The sequence below is a fragment of the Mycteria americana genome, chromosome 9 (genome assembly GCF_035582795.1).
Source record: "Mycteria americana isolate JAX WOST 10 ecotype Jacksonville Zoo and Gardens chromosome 9, USCA_MyAme_1.0, whole genome shotgun sequence".
Lineage (NCBI taxonomy): Eukaryota > Metazoa > Chordata > Aves > Ciconiiformes > Ciconiidae > Mycteria > Mycteria americana.
This window is the reverse complement of record NC_134373.1, coordinates 17,437,633-17,461,308: the sequence shown is the minus strand read 5'-3', so window position 1 is coordinate 17,461,308 and position 23,676 is coordinate 17,437,633. Positions and strand designations below refer to the sequence as shown.

General features: G+C 39.8%; 1 protein-coding gene across 1 annotated transcript in view; it reads right to left on the bottom strand.

The window, feature by feature from the left end:
* ZNF385B (zinc finger protein 385B) overlaps window positions 1-20,313 on the bottom strand; it is a 171,053-nt gene extending 150,740 nt beyond the window's left edge. The window contains exon 1 of the mRNA XM_075511768.1: window positions 20,188-20,313. The gene's annotated coding sequence lies outside the window, so the exon portion shown is untranslated. The remainder of the gene's footprint in view (window positions 1-20,187) is intronic.
* Window positions 20,314-23,676: the final 3,363 nt, after the last annotated feature.

Here is a 23,676-nt window from a genome sequence, read left to right as displayed (position 1 = left end):
GGGCCCAACACTGCAAGAGCTCCTGGTGCTACAGCCCACGCCAACACAGCTGCGTCAGCAGAGATCCTCCTGGAAGCCCAGCAGCGGATGCTGAAGGAAGACGCCTCCAGCCAGCACGAGTGCGTCACCTCCTCCAGCATGCATACCATGTGGGGCACAGGCAGGGCAGAAGAACAGAATACACCAAACAGTCACCTCCAAATGACAGCTTAGCTCTTAAGAAAAAGTAGAGGCCACCTAAAGAAAGAAAATCTGGAAAAGTACATGCAAAGAGAAGGGTTTGTCAATCCTCTCCCCCCACACAAGCAACCAGAGGCAATGAGGGGCACTAGGTAGAGTTTCTCCATGTTCCCTAACAAAAAGTTTCCTTACTCTCCTTTAAATGAGTGTTAGTACAACTATCAGTTTCTTTAAATCATCCCAGACTGCTTCCTCTACTGCAGAGGCCACAAATACGAATCTATGCATCCTACTGCAGCTATCTGCAGAACACATGGCTTCATTAAATGCCCATGTAATCATAAATGTAATTAAAACTCAATACCACAAAGTTATTTAACACAAAAAGATCTGACAAAATTACACAAGTCACAGTTAGTCTTATACTGCCATCCTGCACAGAATACAATTCTGGCATTTCCTTAGGGATATAAACATTTTTCCACCTATGAATCTGAAGTCTTCACAGAAATTCATGCATACTGCTCCCATAAAAAGTAAAAACGTCATTTGTGAAGGGATAAACTTCTGATGAAGGCAGTCACACTGAAAATTGGCCGTTAATCTCCTCTGAATAAATATAACCTCCAGAAAGATGGAAGTGTGAGGAGAATATGTATTTTTTGCACTTGAAAATGCTGAGGTGCACAACAAACAGCTTTTACTTTAGCATTTACAGCTGAAGTTATCCTTCAGAAGCCCATTTTACTCTCATGAGATATTTCGCTCTGGACATTCACTTTTCAAAGCCTTTTGCAACTTTAAGATTGCAGTAAAGCTGACTTTTATACCTTATTTCAGTAGATCGCTCTCCCTTGTCCAAGCTGTCACACTCCTTGGAGACATTTGGTAGTTTTTCAACACCCTAAACATTTTATTAATTAAGAAATAAAAAAATATTCTTTTTGCAATGTCCCAATTGACTTCATAATGCAAAACCTCCTTGTGATAAACAATTCCTCTAATAGGTCCCCTGATTAACGAAGACCATGCTCTCTCACACTAGCTTACCTAGTTGACTTGTGCTCAAGTTATACTTTGCTGAATAGCTGATAACTGAATACAATTTCTGCTAAAAGACAGTTTTAAACACACTTATTGCCTTAAAAGATCCAGTGGATTGAATATGCCTCCTGTGCTGACATCACAAACATGACATTTTGAAACATCAAACATTTGGAAAGGTTCGCTGAAGAAAAACTAATTTATCAATCTGATGCCTCTCTTGCTTATGACACTCCACTCATCAGTTCAGGGCTGCTAGCTCTCAGAATTATATCTTGCAGTATTAGACATTTTTCTTAAGCCTGGCTCATGCAGTCATAAAAATCCCTAGGAACTCTAGCTTTTTAAATATCCCTCTAATCCTTGCAGAGATGACTGAAAATATGAACCCTAAAGGCTCAAAAACTTGAAGGGAATTAAAGAGAAACCAATTTCAATTTTCTTCTAGGACCTAACAAGATGTTTGAATGTTCAGAGCTGACAATATTTCTGGCAGCTAGGCAGGAGCATTGATGTTCTCTCAGCCATGCACTTGATCAAGTCCTGTACTGCTGCTATGCTTTATCACTGTAAGAAACACAAGACTTAAAAAAAAAAAAAAAAAAAACACACACACACCACAAAAAAACAAACCTTCAAATTCAGTCCTTGCATACCTCGGCCAGGACAAAGTCCCAACAATCAGACCTGTATTTGGCCCTACAAGGTTTTCCAGGGTGATTTCCAGCCACTTGTTCTGGGCCAATGCTGGCTGTTGGTTTAAAGTTTCTCTTTCCCTGGTGTGTGCAGTCCATAAATGCATGAGAAGGCAGGTGTTTCCTCTTCCCCCATGTTCCCACAACCTCCTCCTTCCCTTAGCCTTTATTTTCCAAGACTAAGGAAGTCTCACCATAAAAAAAACAGGCTCTCCTTTTCTCCGACCAGAATGCTTCTCTGCACCCATCTCAGTCTGAACTCATCATGAGCAGTAATCAAACCAGTTCCCTGAACTCCAGATGGGGACTCATCAGTTTTGCAATTGCGATGTTAATGCTTCCTTATCCCTAAAAAGCAGGAATATTAGGCATCACTAGTTCACTGCACAAAATACTTATAAACAATATACAAATCAATTTTTATTTGTTTAATCATGTTTCATTAGGTATAGCAATTAAATAACTGGAAAGTATCAGTGAGAGTTCTCAGCTATTGTAATTCATTCAGTTTATGCTAAATGGCCAATTCAATCAGTAGCCCAAACTGTCAATTAAATGCCACTTTATTGTTTTTAAATATTTATCAGTCCTTAGCTAAGACATGAACAAAGAAAGCTCAGTTCAACCGTCAGCAGAAACAGACTGTCATCTGCCACAGGAAACCACATGTGAAAGGAACTAGAGTTCAGAGATCCCACAAGATATCCTTGCAAAGGAATTAATATTAAGAACTTAGCTTCCAGAAGAAATTTCCAAATATATACAGCTGCGAATTTTCCAATTACATTTTCTACTTCCCCTTGGAAAATCCTGTTTTGTAGCCAAAGTTTTTTCTACAAAATAATCAATTTAGTCAAAATGTTATTTTCAGAAATGGCATAGTCATTAAATAGCATCATGAGCACCTGTTTCAGCACTGTCAAACAAGCATTGCAAATGGAAAAATTGAAAACTTAAGAACTCTAAATCTTACAGAAGCAACTTTCAAAGGGTTTTTTGTTTGTTTGTGTTAAACATTTAAAGACTTTTCCCCAGATTTAGAGCAGGAATCAAAATTGACACTGAGAAGTTAAGTGAGGTAGCAGCTTTGGTTTCCAAACACTTTTAACCAACAAGGTCTTTAATTGAGAGACCCTTCGTGAACTAGGCTGATGCTGCAAAAGTCTCCTCAATCCTGCTCATGTTTTGAACTGGGGCATGGCTCAGGTGGCAGCTGTAGCTGCGCTAGATATGATGAACAAATAATTTTCAGGAAATGGGGCTGTATCCTAACCCCCACTCTCCCCCTTTGATACATGAAAAATCTCTTCTAAAAATAAGCAAAAAACCCAAAACAAAACAAAAAATAGACAATAGGGAGAAAGAAGCATCTTAAGGGCTAACTCTATAACTCAGTGCAACTACAGATGCTATAGCAGAACCTTCAGCCACAGTACAACAATACCCTGGTATTGATCAACCTGGAGCTCTTGACCTGTAAAGATATTCAAGGTTCACATTGGATCATGACAAATTCTCAGGAGAAAGTCATGGGACAGTCACCATTTTCATTTTATTGAGCTTCTCATTGCATAGTTGTGGCCCAGTCTTACATTCCTCACACTGCAAAAATTCCTAAAGGTAACTGGAGCGTACAAAGAAGGCGAGCAATCTCATGTCCCCCTTTGGATTTGCCCAGCTTCATAAACTCCAATGACCGAAAAATTCACACAGCTAATCACCTACGGATTAAACACATTCAAAACATCGAAAGCTGTAAAACACGTTTAGTCTTTCAACACAAGAAACAAAGTGTAACTGGTTACTCTATCCTGTCTCCTATCCTATCCTAACTTTGGGCAGACCAAAGTTCTTGCACAACTCCTTGAGCAAGCATGACATGTGACAGCATTATATTTTCCATTGCTACTGCTGGGCCAAGCATATACGCACACACACACATATATATATATAAAACATATATGGACACCTTGTCAGATTCTCTCGCTTTACCCTTTCCATGAAGTAGTAGTAAAAAACCAGACATCCTGTTACCTAAATGCACAAGCCAATACTCAAATAGTTTTAACTCTCAAGATAGCACCTGCAGTATAGTTACCACTTATTGGAAGTCTGTTTTATCCAGCTTCTCAGTGAGAAAATGCTTGCATTTCAATAACTAAGCAGTACCTATTACATTTATAAGAAAACAAATTAAAATAAGAGACTTCACAGGCTCCAAAACCAAGTAGAGGTAGGTCACAAGTTTTTTTGTCATGATTTTCTAAAGGCATTTCAGACTGCTCTACCATAACTGCATTCAAAGTCTCCTTTCAACATGCACTGAACAACATTCTCCCAGTTCCGCAAAAGTGTTCACCAGTAACTTCTGTACCAGGTAAAGTTTTCCTAACTGCATTTTGAATTATACTGTAAATCCAAAGGACAAGATCCATACCTACTTACACTTGCTATAGCATTAGGTGTGTCTACATCAAAAAGACAAAACATGACTTAGGTACTAATGACTCCATTTTTGCTCTCAAAACAAACTGTAGGTACAGTACACAGGCTGATCTAATGCCTGCTCCTGCCACGAGGGCATATCTTATCTAGATTATCTGAATAAATCCTGAAAAACAATAGAGGAATGGTTTAATCATGCACATTTTCTAGATACAAAGACAGATAAGATAAAACAGTACCATTTTAAGGGACCTTAACTCTTTTTCCTGTATCTGACTGCTTGGACTGTAAACAATAATTTAAGGACAACTTCATCTGTTCTCTTGTTGACCTTCCCAAACCAAATAGACAGATGGACCAGGGAACCACACAGTTAAATTACTTTCCTTTTTCAGTCATTCATCTGAATCCTTTAATGAACATGCATATTTCAGGGTAAGCACAAATTTGGGGGGGAAAATTTAAGAGAGAACCTGAAACTTTTCAAAGTTCTTATTGCAACAACCACCAAAAAAAAAAAAGAGTATAGTTCCAACACTGAGGTCTGTATTAATAAATACAGCCTGCCTAAATTTTTCATTACACATCCTAAACAATGTTACATTGTACTTCTAAACAGCTGCCACTTCTCACTCTCAGGATATCATAAATTCATTGTTATGTGATCAAATTCCCATTTTTAAGATACATATAGACCCTCTGAAATAAAGCACGCTACACAAATTCATGTAATGTCTTATCAGTGATAAGCATTTACTTGCCATTCTTAGGCATTAATATCAGTAAGCATTCTGGAAACAAGTTCATATGGAATACCAGTTATTCAGTTTGCCCTTTTTTTTTTTTAATACTTAACTAGACTTCATACTCTGTTGATAAAAACACCTGAAGAAGGAAGAACATCAGCTGATTTTCCTAAACCAAATCACACTAACAATTTACTCTAGCATACTGCAGAACACTGAAATAAAAACACTGCAATTTCTCCAATGTGCATAAAAATCATAGTGATTTTCATTTGCTTTCATTTACTGAAAGTAGAACAGAAATCTAATCAAAGAAAGCTGTATGCAATAGCTATATTCTACATAGGAATACTGAATTATATTTCAAATTAATTCTTGTGCAAGAGAAATAGTTGGGTACAAATAAATCGGTGTCCTAAAACTCAGTCGGAGAGTGAACTCATTTGGGAACTACAGCTGTTGCGCTTTAGAGATTTGGATTAAAATCCATCATTATCTTTCAGTTAATACTCTTTCATCGACCAATCAGCAGTCATATGGTGTTTACCAACCCTGGTCACTTAACCCACTTGAATGGCCTTTGTGCTATAATTTGTACTTCAATACAATCAGATTACTTCTAATCTAAATGATTTGTGTCCTTTATGGGACAGATAAACACTAATCCCAAGGTTCCTAAAACATAGCAAGCCTAAACAGTGCCAGTACAGCATCCACTGTTTGCCATTTTAATAGAATATTTCATTCAAGTTGGGAAATATTTGATTTGATCATAGTGACCCTGCCTTTTAGATACTCATTCCAAATTTCTTACATAGACAAAGAAGAAAGATTTATCAGCAAACACCACCACTCAGATATACAAAATCAGCAGCAAATAATCAATATACTAATACTTAGATACTACTTTTTGATCAAATTATTTCACAGGAAAAGATATTTATTCTTTAAAAGTAGACTGAGCAAGGAGGAACATTTCAAAACTCCTTGTTCAGCAAGGAGTTACACATGGTAATGGCCCACAGTCCCCAGTTCTCAATTTAAAAAGTCCACCTCTTCAGAATGGTTTTCCATGGGTTCATCAGTTAAAGCATCCTCAATCATTCCTGTTCTTCAGCTAATCTTGGGTGACACTTGGAAGAAATTGCACTACAGTGCAAGTCTAACTTCTAATTACATTTAACAGTAATACGCTTAGGCTCTGATCTCACAAATGCTTCTGCACAGGTGGATCAGTCAGCATGCAACAGTCTCCCTAGAAAAGGAGGGACCCACAGATACAAATATATTTGCACAATTGGAGCCAGGTACAGCAATGTATCTGTACCTCAAAAAACGTCGGAGTCGGGAACAAGAACAATTGAATAGTTAAGTAATAACCTCATGGTGAGAGCAAGTATGCAAACACCTTCGTACATAAAGATATTATCAGTGTTGCCGTATTATATTCACATATTCACCAACATATATATTACTTAGCTAGAAAAATGTGGAACTAAAATTTCAACTCCATACAAAACATATCACCTTGTAAAATATAACTGATCCAAAAATATAACTGACCCAAGTTAAGCCAGGATGAGCCTACTCAGAATTAGATAAAACATTCCCAAAGAAAAATTAAGATGCTGGATAATCTTAATAGCATCTGTATGCTATTACATTATGCAAATCTAAACATGTTTACTTACAATACCTCAGCATAGGTGCTTATATTTTGCATCAACTAAAACTCTTTCCTAGTAGATGACCTAAACTAGAAAGAGAAAATCCATTTTCTTATGCTATCCTCTTTCACATGCAGAGCCACTCTCAGTAGGTGACCTCAGCCTACCTCATAGCCATGAGCGAGCTAACACACACACAGAGAATCAGGAGCCACCACCATTGCCAAAATTCTCTTTTACAACTGAGACACAAGCCTGACACATAAACCTTTAAAAGCCTCCATCCAGATTCGAAAGGAGTGAGGCAGATCATCTCATATAGCAGCACACAGGGCACGAGGGGGATTGCACTATGAAATTTGCCATTCCGGCAGCGAGTACTTCCAGGATTATTCGGTGAATGGCATGTATGCTCCTTACTCTACTCTGGAAATGGCTCTTTTGATGTTCCTTGTACTTTGAGCAAGATCCCTATTACATATTACAAAACAGCCTCCTTGAAAGGTCTAGCAGAAATTACAGCTTGTTTGAGATTTCTCAGAAGTTGCAACAATCTCAGAAGTGCTGGGAAAGCTTCTATAATTCACTTCTGGAATTACAAGCTAACGTATCACCAAATATAGAGTTTAAGAGGACTGATCTACCTTTCCAAGAGCAGTAATCTTTGCTTTTCACTAATTTCTCAAGCTCTGCCACAACCTCAGAAGGTTGCATAGTTCCTTGAATACTGTATTTCTGTTATCTTAACTGCAATCATGAAGTAAGCACAAACTGCAATTGTAAAATGGCAAGTCACAGTTTCTCTTCTACTGGCATTTAAAAGAATGACCAGAGTCCAATGCCCAGAAGCTGAAGATACAAATACAACAATGACCTGCACAGCCTAATTGCCCAATTAAGACCCACTGCCAGTGCTTGGAGGACACTTGGAAGAGGGGGAGTGTTGGTTTTTTTTCCCAGATACCTAAAAATTCCTGGACCAGCTGTCCCAAAGACTGCTGGTTCCAAAAGAGATTGTGAAGTCCACAAACACTGTGCAAATATTTATGAATATGAGAAAGTGATCAGAAATTTGAAGGAAGAACTTGTAAATTCTACAGATCCTTAAATACTTAATTAATGAATGAACACCTAGCAACAGCAAAACATCACCCTCTGTGAACCCCAAAATATATGTCAGAAACTATCTCCCATCATGGGAGTAGGTAACAGCCTTCACTTACAAACTCAGCAGTTCATGTATACGGTATCATATAAACTCCAAAGGTACTACACAGTTCTTTGAAGATTAATAGCAGTAAGTCCAAACTTCACAAGAGAGAAAAAAAGAAAAAAAAAGAAAAAGGATGGACCTACAGATCTCTCAGGACAGACCACAACTCTCAGATGCGAGCCAGCAAAGGCTCTAGCCTTTGTGGCTCCATGGAGATAGGACTACAGACTAAATAAGGAATGCACACTTCCTGGAATATGTAGGAAACGCCTATAGATCACAACAGATTCAGAATTAAATACGTGTGTGTTTGTGTCCCACACAAATGCTAGAAACAGGCATACCTGTAATGTCACTGCACCTCTTGGCAGAAGGTGATAATTCTTGAACCTAAAGTATGCAGCTGCACAGCAAGATAAAAAGGACCTCTCATTCCACTCCTGTATTTCAGATGGCTCCCCCCCCAGCAACTACTGAAAGCAGCTGCTCCAGACCAAAACCAAATGATTTCTGGAGATCAAAACAAGGCTGAAGTCAGTTAATTTCTGTGATATCCCTGATTTTTTTTCCCCTCCCCACTCCAGAAGACACACTTAGACCACTTAAACTATTAAGAATCCAGAATTAATTAATTTGTGTTTACAGTATTGTAGTTAAGAATGTAAGAACCACCATATCAAAGATGTAAAGCCAAATATTCTGAAACTTAACAGAAACATAGCTAGAGAAACTTCAGGTGTAAGAGTAACACAGCAAACAATTATCTCTTTCTTCAAAAAAGTTACTTAAGTAGTCAAAGTAGCCATTTGAAAAAACCCTCCCTAAAACCCCTTAGCTTACAAAAACAGTTGGCCTGCTAAGGGTTTTCCACACCATTATTGGAATTAAATCATGCTGGAATACTATTTCTCCAGTATCAAGAAAAAGTTAGAGCTAGATTCCGAATATGTGAAATAGCTGCATTAAACTAAGTTTGAGCAAGAACAATTACATCTGCATTTCTATTCTTACCTGCTATTTTTTTGCTTTATGGAAGAGCCATGTTCCCTCCTTGCTCCAATGAATTGTATATGTGACAAGGAAGCAAATAACCATAAGTCACAGCAACACGGACTTTTACATCCTTGCCATAATAAATGAGAAGAAGCTTACAGCTGCTTTCTTCTCCTCCAGCACACCAGTCACCTAGCTAGGGGAAACAATTAAACAACTAGAGACATGAACCCATTCTAGCTTTCCACTTCATTAAGTCATATATCATTTTTTACATAGGAGTCATGGAGCTATAAATCATGTGAGACAGAATAAGAGCTAATTAAAGGGTCAGCTAAGCATATAATTTTGCATTGTTGCATATCAGAGCTCTAAAATCAGCCATATTTTGTATAAAATATTGTCAAATATTAAAAGACGTTGCAAGCAGATAGGTATTTTCTTTTAAGACGTGGGCATTGCTATCTGAAAGACATCAATATTTAATTTCCCAGCATAGAAGTCCCATGAAACCCTGAGTCAGAAATTTTTCTTTTCTAATAACAGACTTAACTGCCTTGCACACGTGTTGCAGTGCAGTCGTGTATACAGTCTTTGGACTTAGTCAATTTTTTTTCCAATTAGAGCAAACTCCTATGCTTCTGAAGACAGAAATTCACAACCCAAGATATCTCTACATGCACCAAGGCAAAGCATTAATCAAATGTACCTAAATCCAGCAGTTAAACTTAAGTGTGAGCACTTCAGGCTATTTACAGGATTCCTTTGCCAATAAAGTATGGCTTACTTGAGAAAAAACAATATTTCCTGATACCAGATTTCTCAGTCAATGCAATTATGTGGTAAAAGATCTTCTTTGAAGGGTTAGGGCTAAATCTGATGCAGACATGTTAACCAAAATATATATATGTATATATATAACAACCCAAGAGGGCGTTTAAGTATGCATAATATTACTGTGACACCTAGAGCATCTGTTAGTGGGTGAGAAACCCGTTATACCAAGGCCATATAAAAATACAGCATGAGGATGAGCCTCTAACTCCACGAGCTTTTTCTCTAAAGGATTTTTATAAAGACATGGATATATGTTTTATTTTTATTCCTTCACCTTTTTTTAGTGACCTAATAATTGTAGCTACTAAGGCAATTCATCAAATGCAAGAAAATTAATCTGAGTGTAATTATTAACTATAGACATTTTAAAATATACATATTCATCTTTTAAAATATACATATTCATCAGTCTCAATAACGTATAACTGCAAAGAATAGTCAAGTGCTTATATGGCAGTCTTATACCCCATTTTCGTAACTTTGGTTTCTCACCAAATACCTTAAAACAAGGAAGAACAAATGTTTTTCCACTCTGAATGTATACACAGGTTTGACAACTAAGTTTTAAAAATAAAGAGCATTCTTCTTTTATTCTACTGAAGGCAAAAAAAAGGTATGTGAAATTTCTTAAAAATACTTTTCTTTCAAGCTTGACTGACTGGAAAAGGGGTTCAAAAACATTTTTATTAAAAATGAGGTAGCATCCATCTGAAGATTCACATTTTACTTGGGATACCCAAGTATCCTAGTGATTTGCTGGCCACTGTTGCAACTTGTAGAGTTAGGCTGCAATCAGGAAGGGGGATATGGATCAGATACACAACTAGGTCAAATACTAAGCTCACCAAGCCAACGCAGGGGTTAAGAAATTAGAAAAGCGAAGAAATACAACTACTGAAGGCCAAAGACCAAGGCATTAAGCTGCCTGAGGGGACAACAAAGAGGCCGGTGTGGAGGATGACCAGGAGCAGCAGAGGCAAGCGGCAGGGGCCAGGCAGGGATGCCTGCAGTCAGCCCACGAACCCACAGCTCGCTCTCCCGTGACCTTCGAACCTGAAAGATCCCAAGCAATCTTGAGGAAGTTTTTCATCTTCATGCTATCCTACTAACTCTAAGAAGCATTTGGCAGTACTCCGATAAGTGAATTCAGTTCTGCCTATGGCTTTTTGGAAAAAACATAAAATACAAATCCTAGTAACAGACATTCTAGAGAGACACTGACAATGCTTAAGAAACCACTAATGCTCATTTTTGAAAACTAGCCCATTCAGAAATGCAAGCTGAAATGATCCTTTTAAACAACAAAATACTTTTCGTGGCCCAATGCCAGCTACTTCAACCTTAGAAGTGATTTTAAAATACATCTGGTTTTTGCAACAAGTCATTGATATGAAAGGAATTTGAGGGTTCTCATAAGAGGGAAGAAGCAGCATAACAGCAGCAACATAACAATAAATGACAGGAACGGATTCAAAAATGTGTGTGTGTGTGTATATAGATATATATATATAGTCAAAAATGCATAATCAGAAACATTCAAAACTTTGATGCAGTGTCACACAAAATATGATCTCCAGCTCTGTAAAAACAAGAGCCACTCCATGCAAAACATCACATTAATATTAAACACGTTTATACACATTTATACAAAGACCCCCACGCTCAGCATGAAACATGCTGTTGACTCCTAACTCCCCATGACAGTTCCCATAGTTATCACAAGCACATGGTAAAATAACCCTCTGATCAACTACGTACAGCACGTGAGGCAGGAAGCAGCCACTGTGCTGCATGTAGAGATTACAAACCCCACACGCTCCTGACAGCCACAGGCTCCTTGCAGCCCTTCTGTGTCGTCTCATCTGGGTTTAACACTAGCATGTGCTTTTTTTTAAAAAAAAAAAAAAAAAAAAAAACCAAAAAAAACCCAAACAACCTTCGCCAAATCAGATTACTATAAATCTTTTCCTCTGAACAAGAAGGAAGTTTTCATATCCTTGCTCAAGATCTAGATGTCCACTTTACAGATGGAAAAGAAAATTCAAATCCTTTCTTACAAAACTGCTATACAGAAGCTTGATCAATATTCTAATTTACAGTTAAGGAAGAAAGGTGAAAAGCTTCTGAGAGCTACAAATAATGTGTAAGACATCCATGGGGTTCCTTCAAGGGCAGAGGTTTTTCCAGCTCTTTTAAACTGCAACAACAAACTGCCACCAAGTTATATGCAGAAATATTGGCTAATGCAAATTTACTGAAAGAGTTAAAAACAAGCATTGCAGCATTCCTGTTTTGTCTACCTCTCACTTTCTCCTCCCCATCCTCTTTGAGTTACATGATACATTGTAATTATGAAGGGGACAATTGAGACTCATCAAATTTACAGAGTTAACATATGGCATTGCAACATAGTTGACAATATAACCAAATTATGAAGTTGACAATATAATCAAATTTTGACATTAGCTCTGTCAACATTTGTTATTACTGATCATCAATGCAACTTTCTTTGATGCTTGCTGAAGTTTGTAAAGCCCCATTGTCCAGTTTCTTAAGCTATTTTTGTAGCATTCTTGAGTTGGTGAGACTAACCCACATGCCAAGGAAAGACAGCAGAATTTGACTTGAAATGTTTTCCCAAACCTGTTTGAAAGGGAAAGAAATGCCAGTGTAGGCGGCTCTTGTCTAGCCTTGCAGGAATATCACTTGCTCCAGAGCATCTGTCACCTGTCTGCAGTAGAGAAGGGGTCCCGAGTACAGTGGATTTAGTCCTATTCAAACCTTGATCAGTACAGCTAAAGCTACAGCAGTCTCAGATACTTCTAAGAAAAGAGTGATTTCCATCTTCAAAATTTATTTTATACATTTCCAGACAACACGTATTAATTTTGACCAGTTTAATACTATATAGAATAAGGCAATAGCACCAAACACCCCTACCCATATGTTAGACTACTTCATATTTTTCATATCACCTGTGGGACTAGGAGTGTCATAACTCCATTTTGGCTGCCCAAAAGTGTCTATAATAAGGTTCTGCTGCTTCTGATGTCACCTGTCTAAAAGAATGTGCTGAAGTTCTCCAGACTGGGATCTGACGATATCTGAGCAAGTATCAGTGAAACCCAGACAAAGCATGTCAAGCCTCTAATGCTGCTCCACGTAGTAGTATGAAGTTCATTTCTTCAATCATTCCATAAGCTCCAGAAGCCAGGCTATGGATCTAAACATTTGAAAAGCACTGATGAACAATTCAAGATTTACCATAATTCCTTAGGACAGAATTTACAGATGGTATAGCTTTCTTTAAAAAAAAAAAGCTAATAAGCTCTTTAAATTACAAGATCATGTTTTCCCTCTCCTCACAGACTGGAGATGAATCGAGACAATCAACATAAGTCATAAGAACAGCTAACTCCTGAAAAAATCTACCTCATTTGCTGTAGAAGTTGGAAGAAAAGCAAGAGACTGCAAGAGAAAAAGATTTTCTCAAGGTTAAGGCACTTGAATGCTGCAGTGCAGAATCTATCTGTAGCCTGGGCTCTACCACAGAGCTGCTAGTAATGCTAGGTAAGTTGCTTAAATCAATCCTTCCACAATCACTAATTGTGCATGCCTTTTCTGGGAGCCTAACTTGATAACCCTGAGCTCTAGTTTATAGAAATGCTGAACGCTCATGCTGCAATTCAAGGCAACAGAAGCTCTGCTGTGACCACACACTACATCGTTCCAAGAGTTGACGTACCAACCCTCACGACTCTCAAACTGAGCATCTAACATTGCTGAAGACCTCTCTCTGTGCTGAAGCTCCCCCGCTGTGTTGGGAGAAGGCCATTCGTTTATATCATTGAAGTGTTGCAAAGATTTTTTTTTTTTTTTTTTTTACTGTTTGCGAAGCACACAGCTACTATAGGCTGAGCACCAGTGCAAAGCTCACATGTTCAGAATAATGTTCAAGTGACAAGCCATGCACCAAGAGATCCAGGAAGAGTCACTTGTCAGTAAGCAAGCTTTACCTATCCTGTGCACAAACCCTGGTGAGAGTCCCACAGAAAAAAGCAAAAATGGCTCGTGATTATACACACCAACAGGCTCAGTTAAGGTTGCATAGACAACACTTTCTGGCATTCTCTAATTTTCAAATAGTTAACTTTGCAACTTTTAAGTTGTCTTAATGGTGTTTGATGTTTATAATATGGGTATTCTTGTTTCTCTGATTAACAAGGGACCAAGTTAAGCATCAAACATGGTATTGACCATGCACAGGCCCCACAATCTACCAAACATGCAGCTTTCTGGCACAGACTGCACCTGCATTGCAGATAACAGACTGCAGAAACAGACAAAGGCAGAATCTTTTTCCATAAAGCTTTGACACTGATTTATAAGGGGTTCTCTTAATTAGTAACATGTATTAAATAATCTCATTTTAAAACAAAGATGAAGTGCATCTAGGCACTTACATGGATTTGCAATTCCAAATCAGAGATTCACCATCCAATTATTAGCAGGTGGCCAAAGGAAGAAAGATTATGCAATATTTTTTTTTTGTCATATGCAATCATGCAAAGATAGAGATTAGGTACTTCTCTGCTAGCTTGTATTAGCATTTCCATTATAAAACCCCATTAGGAGGTTCCTATACCTTCTTTGGAGGTCTTGCTGCACAGGGCAGAGCAAGAACTTCGAGAGTGTTTACTTTACTTAATATCTGACCCAAACTCATCCTCTCTGGGTAACATCTTGACAACAAGTCTATACTCAAAATTTTTTTTCCCCTGGCTTAGGAAAACAAGCTCATTTTTAAAGCTCAAAGTTATGAGAGAGACAAATAAACACTGTGAAGTGTAAACCAAGTTACAGAAAAATCACATTATACTTTTTTTCCCCTCTCCTCCCATTTTGAAGCATACTGTACTAATGCTGCCTGACACATCACTGGTCCTTAAACTAATTAATCTTTGAAATTGTATCAAATTGTACTAGGACTAAGGAGACCTGATAGTCTACTGTATTTAAATGGGATGTACTGAGAAGTGTCAAATTAAAACTCAACAGCATGAGCTGTTAAACAAAATCTCCTACCATATGTTTAACTTTCTGGTACCTGCACAAGTATATACAGGGAGAACAACGTGGCCTACAGCCATAACCACTTATGCTATAAACTCACTAGGTCTTACAAGTTTAGTAATGCTGAGTAGTGTTAAAGATTCAGTAGGTGGCATCCTCTGCTGCGAATCAGCACTACACCAGCCACCATTAAGTAAATCGATTATAAACCACTCGGCATGAGAAGCCACCGGTTGTACAATGGCAGCATTTTGGCTTCCATGCTGCACCAAAAGCCTCACAAACCATAAAAATACCATAGCACATTAAAAAAAAAAAAGTATGTTTTAATGTCACAATATAATTCAAACTTCACCTCAGTTTACTTTACTTTGCTCTCCTGATGTTAACCCTATCATTTCAGTCAGGCACAGAATTGTTCTTCAGTGCCTGTAGTAAGCAGTTACATAGTCTTCCTTTATACACAAGACACAGTCTTATAAGGATCGCCTTCCCTGCCACACAGATGCAAGTAATGGGGTGAATGTCATCATATTATCACAGAGTAGGAAGGCTTTGAGCTTTGTGGTTTGTTTGCAAGAAGACACTTCATGAAACATCTTTCAGTACAATTCAGTGAGCTGTAGGAGACAAGATTACCCTACCTCACATACAGAATGAATTACTTAGTTGTAGGTATGCCCCAAGTCCACCGTACTTTCCGCACTGGCACGTCTACACCAAACAATTTGCCAATAGAAAGCCAAGAGCAATGAAACACCGTTCAGTATATTCCAGAATCATAGCATTTTACCGATATCACAACCCATCATCCTTTCACGCAGCAAAATCACCAGGAAAAGGTCTAGAAAGTCGTGAACCAAGATGCATAATTATGCAGATCCTGCATTCTGCCACAGAAGAAAGTGTATTTCACCTATCTGTAAACTGAAACCTATTTATACAGTCTCTATGTTCAAGGCAGACACAACATTTTAAAACCTATGAAACACTTAAACAAAGAAGGCTATGTAATTGAAAAGAATTTAGTTACATAACTTGAGGTAAAAAGCACTTTAGGTGTCTAAAGCTTCTACTCATACTCATGTTTAGCTAACCCCCCCCTTAAATTCCTTACTATAAATGTTTAACACCAAAAACATTGTTGTCAATAAAAAAAAGTGTTATTGGATAATTTCACTGAGGAATGAAGTATTAAAAATATTTTCATAACAGCCAAACTTGCTTATATCCAAATAATCATCAATAATGTAAACAGCACAGTTCTAATGTGCCTAGATGTGTATTAGCACCACCTGCCATTACAAGATCCATCTGGCAGTTCAACAGCAGCAAATTGGTAAGGTACCAATATTGATAAGAGAAGGACCGGAACTGCACTGATATAGTTAGATTGGTTTACAAGGCTTCTATTTTTACAAGCCTTGGCAGCTCAGGTTCTCTAATGAATTTTTAACATGTCAATTAATATGTTTATAGAAAGCGATGTCAGCTTTAGCCCATACATAAGAAAAATCACAGTTGCATGCAGAATGTACAACATACATGCTAAGATTCTACGCTTTACATTTGAGAGATTCAAAAGAATTATTGCAGACGATCTGATGAGAACACTCATCTAGAAAGGAAACACAGTAAAATTGTGAAAGTTAATGGGCATGATTCATCGCTCTTGGAAATATTAGCTCAACTTCATGAAATATGATGTATTGCAGGGCATAAGAAAAAAAGCTTTCTTTTTGGCAAACAGAGTAAGACCCTGACTTCCTGTCGTTAAAAGCCACATTTTACCAAAACAAATTACCAAGTATTTTGTTATTTTTACCAACATATTATTGATGCCATAAATTAAGCAAAGCTTACTTAATAATATATGCTTCCACTGAATGTAATTGTATTAGAATACTAGCTACTGTTTTGCAGCACTTTCTCCAACAACGTAGAACGACATCAAATGACTGCACTGTGCTCTGTGGATTATGTAAAATCAGAAAACAGATTAATTTTATGAAAAACATTTTTAAAAATCCTTAGGACACAAATTTTCAAAAGGTTTCAGATGTTTTGGTTTAAAAACACTGTCATTTGTTAAATAATAAAAACCATAAACTTCCTCTAGTATGATTATGCATGCTCTGTGAAGCTTCCGTAAAAAGAGAAATTTTACCTTTGAAAAGAACCTGTACATTTTGCACTTGTGGGCAAAATAACAATAGAAAACAGCCCTTCAACCAACATTTGAACTGCATCTGTAAAGTTAGCCAAGCAGAGCATCTGGTGAAAATTTACCAACCTATGCAGCAAGAGGGATATTATGGTCACACAGGAGAGTGAAGTTAGTGTAATTCATTCAACTCTCTGTGCATTCATCAGCTTGAGGATAAAAGATGCTAATGCAGTCTATGGATTTGGGTAAACTTCCCTTTTCTTAACTGGGATATTATGGCATTTAACATCTGCCTCCACCTTCGCAGCATCAGAGATAATACAGGATCACATCTGGTAAGATACTCACGCTTGTATCTTGATGAGTGACATACATTAACTACTACAATTTTCTGAATGAAATGCAAAAGTTACAGGACTAAAATATTTATCTGCTATGAGTTGACATTCAAGGAATTTCAATGGTTTTAAAGCATATAACAAAGTGATAGCAGAATTTCAGAAAGCAAGCTATTCAGACTGCAAAGTCATCTTTTCTTCCCATTAACTACAGATGACCGAAGCTTTGCAGCGTATATCAGTACGCTAGGGAGAACCTTGCACTCCAGTTCCATACTCTGTTACATCCCAACACAGCCTGACAAATGTTTCAGGATTTGAGACTACCACAGCTGTACCATATGTTCATTTTTAAAATAACACTAGTGCCTCGTTTCATAAATTCCTCAAACTCTTAGAGCAAATATTCTCAAACTGCAGTCCCTTGTGATAACCTGAAGAGCAAAGACTGCAACGACGCTTAAGCATCTGTTATGTTTTATGCAGCAATCCTCATTGCTGTTTGAAATCCAAGGACTTGCAGAACTAATTAACTAACAAGCCTACACTCCCCCAAAAGATTATCTTCTACAAGGCTTTTTCCTGCTTTTATACCGCCTTATCCCTGAGCAACTGTACTGTAGTAGGAAGACTCAATTAAAACTTAGGTGAAGAAGTCCAAAAGAGGGGGAAAAAAAAAAAAAAAAGATGCAGACAGTTGAGAACAGTTGGTTAAGAGACATTCATGCTGGTGCGAGTACATTCATCCCTGGTGAGAGAGTGCACAGTGCAGACGAAGCACAGGGGCAATGGACAGCTCCCGCTAGCACGGAAAGAGGCAAGATGGCAAAATCTCTTGATACCAGTCAGTTTTTGTTAATACTTTTAAGTTTAACCAAGGATCCATTACATTCTCCATCAGGGAAAAACACAGAAACTTGCTGTCTTAGTGAAGATATCACATAAGGCAATTGTTTCCTTTCTAATTTGTTACTACCTTTTAGATTATTTAATCAAACAACAGAAAAAGAAGTTAGTGACGTGACTAATTTCACAACTCCCAGTTTCTCTTCTGCTTTCGGGGTTCACCCAGCCACATCAATCCCTGCTCATTGGAAAAGGTGTGAGGTATAGAAAACCCATCTGGGGAGACCAAACACCAGAAAAAAGTTTGCAGCCATGGAGGAACACCTTAACAACCAAGAAGAAGAAAGAAGAAAAACTATGTCCCTCGTCCTGCCCTCCAAGCAGTCTACTGACCTGGTGAGTTGGAAGGAGGAGTAAGATTACTTATTTGGAAAAGGAGAAGCAGCATAACCCATTCAAACCTGTCTAGCGTCAGCTCTGGACTGTGCAAAAAGACACTTTTTTCTCCTTTTCAGAACTGAAGTAACAGGGCAGGGGCCAGCTGCATCCACTGGTGAGCACGACGCTGCCGTGAGAGGCAGAAGAGCACGTCCTCCCTGCATTCACCAGCCTGGGCGTCTCACCAGTGTCCTACCACTACCTCTCATTATGGACCTGCAGTAGCAATGCTTCTGTCTACATCTATTGCAATCGCACAGACGCATCCTCATCGACTTAAGGTTTTTACACTACTGTTTCATATTACATTTCATTCAGATAAGAAAACTTACAGGTTCTTGACAGTAATAGAGGACGTGTTTTGCACCTCATTTTTATACTTTGTGAAAGACATCACTGAAGTAGCAGCAAAGAGGATGGGAAATAAAACTATCATCTCCCTCCTCCTATAAGCAGTAGTTAGCTGCAGTTAGATACTCACTTTGAAGATTTATTTAAGCTTTGGTGGGGTCACAGTGCCATACTTTTCTAACTTCTCCATTTACAGACTTTTCTATTCGAGCTTAACAATAAAGACCTAGTGCCCAGGAGATTTAAAACCCATGAAGAGAGTTCCCTAGTTCTTTTAGGAGTCAAAAGTCAACAGAAAACAAACATAAGCATCCACACATGCATGAATATTCTGACATTCCTCTGAAACAAGGAAATTTTGTGTCTGTACCCGCAGAAAACACAACCTTGCACCTACCTTTAAACGCTTTGAAACATAGTGTCACCAGGACTTAAAGTTTAACATTTTAAGCATGGCACCACCGTCCACGGGCTTGTGAAAAAGCAGCTTGTGAAGCCAAGCACTTAGAGTTAACACGGGTAATTAGCTCATCAGGGATGACTCCACGTAGGTTAATTCCTCCTTTGCCGAAGAAGTTTACCTTTCCCAAAGTCGTCGTGATTTATAAAACAAGAAAGCCGAGCTACGCTCATGCCAGTATTTTCAAAAAAGCCACTCAGTATGCAAGAAAAAGGGAGCTCCGTCTAGCCTGGAAGCCCAGGAAAGAAGCCCCGTACCTTTCTGAGGTAAGAAAAATTATTACGCAAATCTCATGCACTGCTGAAGACCCTGACCTATTTAGAGGCGCGCCTTACCTTTCCTGGAAACAAACGCACAGCTGCGAGAGACGCCGATAAACCCCCTCCGCCAGGACAGGCGGAAACCCCGGGGGAACGGCACCACCACCGCCGCCCGCTACCTGCGGCTCCGCTCCCCGCCGCTCGCCCCGCTCCGCATGCTGGCAAAGTTTGCCCGGCGGCACGGAGCAGGCGGCGGCACGGAGCAGGCGGGCTCGACCGGGGGCTCCGGCTCTGCCCGCGCCCCGCGGCCGGGCTGGGCATCCCCGGCGCGCAGAGCGCTCGCCCCGACTCCTCCCCGCCCTCCGCCGCACCGTGACATTGAGCAAGGTCCCCGCCGGCACCTGCCGAGCTCCGGGACGCCGCCCGCCCCTTACCTCAGCTGCCGGCGAGAGGGCGGGAGGCAGCGCGGTGCCGGCGGGCGGGCGCGGCAGCCCCGCTCCGCCCGGACCGAGGCGAGCGCGTCCCAACTCCGCCGGACCCCGGCGGCTCGCCCGCTGCCGCCGTCCGGGCGCATGCGTCCGGCTGGCCCCGACGGCCCTCCCCGTCCCCGCCGCCACCACCGCCCCGCCTCAGCGGTCTCAGGTGGGGCGCGCGGGCCGGGGGCTCGCCCGCGGGGCGGAGCCTGCGCGCTCGCGCGGCAGCGGGGAGGCCGTTGGCACCTGTGGCCGCGTCTCCTCCCCGGCTGAGGGGGAGCGCTGTCCCCGCGCCTGCCGTGAGGCGCGACCTCTGGCAGCGCCGCGGGCTGCGGCCGGGCTCACCGCGGGCGGCCCCGGCTCGGTCCCCGCCGCCGCCGCCGCCGCCGCCGCCGCCGCCCGGGAGTTCGGGCGCAGCGTCTGGGTGGCTCCGCTGAGGGCTGAACCGCCCGAAGTTGCGAGCGCTGCCACCGCGCCGCCCGCCCCGTGGCCGGGGTGCTGCCGCAGCGCCCGTCGGCGAGGGGGCGGCCGCCACCCCGGTCCCGCCGCGCAGGGGGGCCCCGGGAGTCTCTCAGGGAGGGGGAACGAAACCGGCTGCTGTTGGAAGCAGCCTCCTCAAGCACAGCGCGTGTATTTTGCCTGGGCAAACCCAGAGATGGCCGATCGCTGTTACCTCAGTGTTTTCCGATTCCTCTGGGACTTCTCGTGCCAGAAGTACCGCAGCCATGTCCCAGAAGCAACAGCTTTCAAAACCGACCCCAGCTGAAACACCGTGCCTCCTGCTTTGCTTGCCCCCCTTCAGTTTCTGGCCGTCAGGGGTTTCTCTTTGTTTCCTGAATTTGAACAAACGGCTAGCGAGACTCCCACACCTTTGGCTTTGTCAGCCCACCTGTGAGTGGTGCGAAACAGTAAGCACTACTAGCAAGTTCTGTTTTGTAAACTGTACAAAACCGTATCTTAAATATAATCATTACACTAGAAAACATCAATTTTTGTAAGTGTACTTAATAGAAAAATAATATTATAAATGACAGAAACATTAAAATCAATTAAAACCTAAGTATAAACGTTTTTGTAGTATCAGCTTTTATAATTCAAATATCCCTCCTGAGGAACATGACGCAAATGGGGGAAATCCTGCAGTACTTAATTTGTTGTTCCTCTGCAGAAAGGAAAACAAGAACATTTCACATTGGAGAAAAACTTCTTGCTGTATTTTAATTTCAGCTTTTGGAGAAGAGCAGTGCTACTTAATACCATTAAGAATTGCATCATACCTTGTTTACAGTTTTATGTTCAATAAGTTCTTTTATAATTCAGGACAGGGAATTTTCAGAGCTTGAATTAATCATCCTGTGAAAACATGAATATAGCCCTTCTTCTGGTGCTTTACCTACCACAAACTTCTTGCTCAGAAGAAATCTGAACTCTAAAGCATCAATAAGTGTTTTTGAAAGATTTGCTGACCTCTCCTACAGACAGAAAGAGAAGCTGAAAACAGGACACATTTTTCCCAGAATTTCTGGGTTTGTCTGCATCTATAGTGGCAGAATAGACGACACAGTGGGACGAATCCACTATTGAAACTGGGAACATTGGACCAATGGTAGAGGAACTGTGAATGTACACAACCCCTTCAGTAACTCAGCTCACAAAAAAAAAAAAAAAGACCCAGGCTGGCAGGATTTGGGGTCAATCAGACACCAAATTGATTATCTTGAAAAGGAACATCCATGTATGATCGCAAATTAGCTATATCCAACATTTTCATATTTGATTATCTTTTGTCTATCTTTTAGCCCTTTTCAAGACAAACTTTCTGTAACCTAGAACAAGTCTCCAAAATATGTTCAGAAATCTCAAAATATCTATCAGGACTGGAAAAAAAGTCAGCAATTTTCTCTTCATATCTAACTGTTAAGTCCTATTGTAAAGAACTAAGAATATTATGTTCACACAATATTATTTTTCTATATAAGCAGCTGTTGTAGTTGCCATAGAGATGTTATTCAATCTCAAATTGAAAGGTGATCTACAGTGACCATGCACTATATTGGCTGTTAAGATGAAAATGTTTAAGAACCCCTGTGAATACTATAACATTTTTCAGAATGAATACATTTCTGTTCAGTAGGCTCATGAATTACTTTAAAAAGAAAAAAAAAAAGACATTTCAGTGAATGCTAACCATCAACCTCCTACAGAGGGATGTAATGGTGGATAGGTAATTGTATATGGTTTTGAACACCTTATGTGAAAGTATATCTTGCATCTGTCTTTGAAAGAACCGTTCTCATCAGACACAGCAACATTTAACCCATAATTGTAAACATCTTTATAAAGCATTTCGGTTAAGTCTTCCACTGTGCAACCTGCCATTCTTCACGCCAGCTCCCTATCAAATGCTGTGCTCTAGAAGATGGTACAGGTGGGAAAGATAGAAAATTTTAAATGCTCTGTGATGTCTGTTATCAGCGTCACATTTCATCTCTGTCCAATGCTGAAAGCACACTAGAAGTTATTCAATTACAGAATTGTTGTACAATTAGTATTTCTTAGGAGTTGAAGAATATCAAAACAACTGTAAAAGTGGCGTGAGCAACAGGAAAACCATTTAACCTAGGAGAGCTTATAAGGAGATAACTGGTCCGTAAACTCAGAGGAACCTCACAGAAAGGAGGGGCTGCTACTTGCTGTATTTCCACTGAAAAGCTGCATAAACCAACTTACGAATAAAAACAGGTGGAGGAAAGGGAGGTGGGATCCTATCCTGAGTAAAGTAAGAATATGTAGAGTAGGAAGAAGACATGCTGAGTGTGAATTAGAATCGCATTTTATCACTTCAGTTTATTCAGAACTTTAAATTTTGCTCTACCAAAATAAACTTAGATGTTTTTGTTTTTTTAAAACATCTGTCATCAAGAATAGATACAGTGTGACGCAAGTTTGTCACTGAAAGGAATAGATCCATGCAGAGTGCAGGTGTGCAAGCAAACCTCTTCGGGATGCCTGCAACCCAAAATCAGTTAGGGAAATCCCAAGAGCTGGGAAGTATTTCTGGTCAAACTGCACAGTAATATTAAAGGCAGATGACATTTTGTATCAGCTTCAAGCAACCCTCACAGATGTGATTCACCCTGTAAGAGCTATAATGCAAGCAATCTAAGTAACTTTTTCTCTTTCCTCCAGAAAACAAGGCAACTGCTGAGTTCTCCACACTAATCAATTTTGTATATATGAAAGGCCTACTACTTATTTTGAGGATGTCTTCCTTTACTTGACTGTTGTACTTTTTATGAGAATTAAGGCTCAAGAATTTTTTATTATCATCCATTTCAAAAATAAGCTGCCTCTAAGCACCACAGAGCATTTGAGATATGAATATAGGCCTTTTTTTTCTTATATTTTTTCAAAATATGAAATTAGTGTCCTAATGCTCCAAATGGGGAT